The following is a 6,450-nucleotide window of genomic DNA, read 5'->3' as shown; positions in this document are numbered from 1 at the left end:
GTCTGTTTTTTCCCCCCACACAAGTTCACCATCAGCTATGCTGGCTCCGTGACACAGACAGACAGACAGAGTTAAAGAGAGAGAAAGACACAGATTCACCTCTGATTTTGATTCAATCTAATTAACAGTGTGCCAGCCTGTATGTATACCCTCGCTGTTGAAGGACAGAAATAAAATTATACACACACACACACACACACAAACGATGTGCCATCAAGTATCTACACACACACACACACACACACACACACACACACACACACACAGCTGCACACACATTTTCACCCCTAATGTCTCCCCCACCCACCCCCTCTTACTCTCACCACACACCCCCATCCCCACCCCCAGCCCTCACAATTCTCTCCATCCCAGACAACAGATGTTGGCTCATTTATTATATTACCCCAATATATGGTTTTCATTCCACATACAAACTCCGCAGCTGTCGACATCAAAGCAAAAAACAAACAAAAAACTACAACACACACACACACAAAAAAAACAACATCAACAACAACCACAGGCAAATAACCCATGCCCATACCATCACTTTCTCCTTTCACATATCCGGGTGCCAGGTCACAATGGTTCCCACATCAAATATGCCCCTCCCCCTCCCCCCCCCACCCTCCTTTATCAACCTGTAGGGCAGTTGGTGGGAAAGTGTTTAACGGCAATGGATTGAAGTTACCTGCCCTTGTCACACACAGCAACAAATGCTATGGTTCTCCTTCTCATTCTCCTTCTTCGTTCATGGGCTGAGACTCCCACGTTCACTCAGTTTTCAAGGGGGTTACATGCAGGGTTATCTTCTTGTTTCCATTACCCACCAAACGCCGGTAGGATTACAGGATCTTTAATGTGTGGGCACTTGATCTTCGGCAAGCACAGACACATGAAAGGGGCATTCAGGCACTGACAGATCTGCACCCCACCTGATGACCTGGGAGACTGAAAAAATCGCCACCCTTAACTCTCCCCATACGAACGACGAAAGAGACGACGTTAACAGCGTTTCACCCCAATTACCATCATCAAAATATTGCAAGCGGAAGGCTCTTATACTGAAGACGTGAATGTTGACAAAGAATACCACAATTCTGACGACGGAAGCTAAAGGCTGGGTCATTCAGACACCCACTGGCCATCCGAGGGGTCTGTGTAGAGGAGGAGAAGAGAGGACTGGCCGTACCGAGTGAGTTAACCTATCAGGCGACGTGACTGGAATTCGAACCTGTGACCGTCAGATTGAAAGTCTGTCCAATGCTTTTACCACTTGACTGTTGCGCCCATCAGTTTAACCCATTCAACACCGGGGAGTTCACAGCCTCGGCAGGCTTCCCTATCATAGTGATGCAGAAAACAGACTGGAATCATCCAGTCTGTCCTCCTCCTTCTTCTTCTGCGTTCACTCGTATGTACACCAGTGGGCTTTTACGTGTATGACTGTTTTTACCCCGCCATGTAGGCAGCCATACTCCGTTTTCGGGGGTGTGCATGCTGGGTATGTTCTTGTTTCCATAACCCACCAAACGCCGACATGGATTACAGGATCTTTAACGTGCGTATTTGATCTTCTGCTTGCATACACACACGAAGGGGGTTCAGGCACTAGCAGGTCTGCACATATGTTGACCTGGGAGATCGTAAAAATCTCCATCCTTTACCCACCAGGCGCCGTCACCGTGATTCGAACCCGGGACCCTCAGATTGACAGTCCAACGCTTTAACCACTCGGCTACTGCGCCCGTCAGTCTGTCCTCCAAACTAATCAGAAATACTGTAGAAATTGGTTCCCTTTGGCTGCGGCTTATGCCTGTGTAGGAAAGTGGAAGTCATTTTGACCACACAGCAACGCTTTGAATGAGTTAATGCCTTCCCTCAGCACCTAACCAGCTCAGTGTTTTGAACCATTGTGGCCTGATCATGGTCAAAAAGGAATTTTTTCCCTCTAAAATGATTTTAACTTCATCATAGTTATTCATACCCAGTGTGGCCCAATGCTGCAGTCTATGAATATCTATCTATCTATCTATATATCTATCAATCTGTGTATGTATATAATACCCACACACACGCACACACACACACACACACATATATATATATATATATCAAATGCATGCAGTCAAGGCCTAAGAGGAAAACATTAGTACAAAGTTTACTCATTTCTTCTATTCAAAGCAGCTGTTCAGCATGATCTCTTGGCTACAGTCAAAATATTTCATCAATACCAGAACTGTCTGGCACACAGGAAAAAACAAACAAACAAAAACAAAAAGCAACAACAACAAAAAACAGGACTGGGGGGCAAATCTGATGTGGGAACAATTCTGAAACGTTACTGATAATAATTCCCTTTAAGTACATTTTCCTGTCTATACCAGCGTATATAATAAGCTCACAATCTGATGTACACACTTTTTTTTTTCTTCTATTCTACAACACACACAAATAATGTATAATGAATTGTTAGCACAATATTAACTTAATTAAGGATAGGTTATGACAGCCCAACATCACTTAAAACATATACAACATGATACAAAACATCTGCTAACATAAAATGTTACAAAACTATTCTCAACATAACATGTTATAAAAACAACTGTTGACATGTTATAAAATAACTGTTGACATGTTATAAAACAACTGTTAATGTAACGCGTTATGAAAAACAACTGTCGTCAAAACATGTCACAAAACAACTGTTAATGTAATACGTTATGAAAAACAACCGTCGTCAAAACGTGTCACAAAAAACAACTGTTAATGTAACACGTTATGAAAAACAACTGTCATCAAAACGTGTCACAAAACAACTGTTAATGTAACACGTTATGAAAAACAACTGTCGACAAACGTGTCACAACACAACTGTTTCGACACCTACAAAAAAAAAAAGAATGCCTCAATTCACACTGGTTGGTAAAGTAAATTTTTGGACTTTTGTCAACCAGATCCAGAACGGGTCACCTGACTGTAAGATGACCCCCCCCCCCCCCCCCCCCCCCCCACTCCCCACCCCCCCTTCCAAACACACACCCAATCACTGAACAAACACCCACCATAGTGGTTAGAAGTGGGCTGAAGTTCGATTCTAGGCCTAGGTCTTGTTAACTGCCTGTCCCGCCTTGGGGAAACCAAGAGATGAAATAAATGTGAAACCTTTTTGACCTGGTGAGATAAGGGGGGGACCGTGCATCATCTCATCGCGTGTGGTGACAAAAAACCAGACATGCTACACCCACTGTTTTAATCACTACTTTTGGTTATTGAATGACAGCCTTGATAAAAAAAAAAAAAAAGCATGGTGTGTGTGTGTGTGTGTGTTTTTCTTCAGTTTAACGTCTATTCACTATAAGTGTTTTTAGACGGAAAAGAGTAAAGTAGTGTGGTGGTGGTGTGTGTCCATCGAGATCGATGATGACCATCGTTGTCATCCAGCTGGGGGATGGGGGGAAAGTAGTGTATAAAGGAAAGGGAATGCATGTGAATATTAGTGTGTGTGTGTGTGTGTGTGTGTGAGTGTGTGTGTGTGTGTGTGTAAGGAGGGAGGGGCCAGGGGAAGAGCAGGATATGTGTGTGTTTATCTGTGTGTGTGTGTGTGTAAACAGAGGTGTATGAGTGTGTGCATGCGTGCATGCATGCATGCGTGTGTGTGTATGTGTGTGTGTGTGTGTGTGTGTGTGTGAGTGAGTGAGTGTGTATGTGTGTGAGCAGGAGGTATGTATGTATGTGTGTATGTGTGTGAGTGTGTGTGTGAGAAAGAGTGGGGGTAGGGGGGTGGGATCAGGGAACCTACGTCTCATCACGTGCTGTCAAAAGAGACATGCTGCACTGCACTGCCATTTGTTTTAGATCACTGACATTCAGTGTTGAGTAACAACCTTGGGAATAGCACGGAGAGAGAGAGAGAGAGAGACAGAGACAGAGTGTGAGTGAGTGAGTGAGTGAGTGAGTGGGAGGAAGTGTGTGTGAGCAAGTGAATTAGTGTTTGTATGTACGTGTGTATGTGTGTCTATTCTGTTCTGGGCAGACATTTAAAAAAAAAAAAAAAAAAAAAAAAAAGAAAGAAAGAAAAAAAAGAAAAAGAAAAAGAGTAGATCATTCAACAGTTAATAAAATGTAACATTCAAATACACATCGTTCAACAAGCTTTTTCATAATGCTCTTTGTGTACGATAGTAGCTGATTTCAGTGAAAAAAAACCCCCAAAAAACCAAAAAAAAAAACAACAAGCAAACCAAACAATCAGATGTGAGAGGTCTATGTGTTAACACACACCTGTCATCTGCCTGCCTTGGCAGAAAGCACCCACAGTGGGCTCACCTTCAGCACGCGTAGTTAAACTAACTTGCCTTCCCCTTTGTGAAATCAGTCACACAGCTCACCATGGCACTGCCATTAACCAGACAAGACTGTCACTGACACACACACAGCCTGACACTGTCAGCACCAGACAAGACTGTCACTGACACACACACACAGCCTGACACTGTCAGCACCAGAAAGACTGTCACTGACACACACACATAGTCTGACACTGTCATCACCAGAAAGACTGTCACTGACACACACACAGCCTGACACTGTCAGCACCAGAAAGACTGTCACTGACACACACACATAGTCTGACACTATCATCAGCAGAAAGACTGTCACTGACACACACACATAGTCTGACACTGTCATCAGCAGAAAGACTGTCACTGACACACACACATAGTCTGACACTGTCATCACCAGAAAGACTGTCACTGACACACACACATAGTCTGACACTGTCATCACCAGAAAGACTGTCACTGACACACACACATAGTCTGACACTGTCATCACCAGAAAGACTGTCACTGACACACACACGGCCTGACACTGTCATCACCAGAAAGACTGTCACTGACACACACACAGCCTGACACTGTCATCACCAGAAAGACTGTCACTGACACACACACATGGCCTGCTCACACAGCAACCAACACAGACACCCTTCCAATCCCTTTCATTTTGGGAACGCTGGATACTTGACAATCAGATTCTGGGAACGCTGGATACTTGACAATCAGATTCTGGGAACGCTGGATACTTGACAATCAGATTCTGGGAACGCTGGATACTTGACAATCAGATTCTGGGAACGCTCGATACTTGACAATCAGATTCTGGGAACGCTTGATACTTGACAATCAGATTCTGGGAATGCTTGATACTTGACAATCAGATTTGGGGAATGCTGGATGCTTTACAATCAGATTCTGGGAATGCTGGATACTTGACAATCAGATGTGGGGAATGCTGGATGCTTTACAATCAGATTCTGGGAATGCTGGATACTTTACAATCAGATTTGGGGAACACTGGACACGTTACTCTCAGATGATGTGGAGCAGGAATAGTGTGACTGTGTTAACAAGCATGGCCATGTCCACATGAAACACACACTTACAAGCAAGCAAGCACACACACACACACACACACACATATACACACACACTCGTCTAATATTACTAATAGTGAAAAGATGATAAACTAAAGAACAAACGAACAAACATACACACACACACATGACACAGAACCACAACCAAGAGAGAGAGAGAGGACGGGGGGGCTTGTAAAGTTGCAGTACACACGCCTATAACCTCCTTCCCCCATGCCCCCACCCCATCCCCACTGTAGGAGCCCGCACGGCCACCAACCCCCCCCCCCCCCCCCCCCCCACAGTGGACAACAGCAAATGGGGCAGAGATTATGTTCACAAAGCCTGTGTCTGTCAACAACAGCAGGAAGAAGAAAACAACAAGCCAGCAGTCCCTGACCACAACCCGCCACTGACCCCCCTCCCCAGCCCCCCCCCACCCCCCCAGACCTGCTTCACGTCTCTCACACACACACCCTCCCCCCCCCTCCCACACACACACACACACCACTGTCACCACGACAATCATCGCTGAACAGCCAACGTGAATGAAGCGCCAAGGTCTTGGAGAGACTGTCCTGTCTCTGGCGGTGTGGTGCGCGCGAGTTGATTGCAGCGACGTCCTTCACACACACACACACAGAGAGAGAGAGAGAGAGGCGGGTGGAATGTGATCAGACTGGCTTGCTTGCGTGCTTACTGCCCCTGACGCCCTTTGGCCTGTAGGGGGGGCAGTAACAGAAGAACACCCACTGAGGTCTGTTTTTGGGGGGCCAGTCTCTGCATGGTACACAATCAGGAACATTACTGAGGTCTGTTTTGGGGGGCCAGTCTTGGCATGGCAGGCTGGGTGGAAGGTAGAGACAAACCCCAGCAGTGTGACAGCCATCCCAAAAAGGAAGAGGGAGGGAGAGCACTTCACAGCCCTACAGCCCCCCCCCCCCCCCCCCCCGCCCCCTTTCCCCACACTCTGGCTCTGCCCAAGGGAGAGCACTTCACAGCCCTACAGCCCCCCCCCCCAACCCCCT

Source organism: Babylonia areolata, chromosome 35 (assembly GCF_041734735.1).
Source record: "Babylonia areolata isolate BAREFJ2019XMU chromosome 35, ASM4173473v1, whole genome shotgun sequence".
Taxonomy (NCBI): Eukaryota; Metazoa; Mollusca; class Gastropoda; order Neogastropoda; family Buccinidae; genus Babylonia; species Babylonia areolata.
This window is presented reverse-complemented; position numbering follows the sequence as displayed.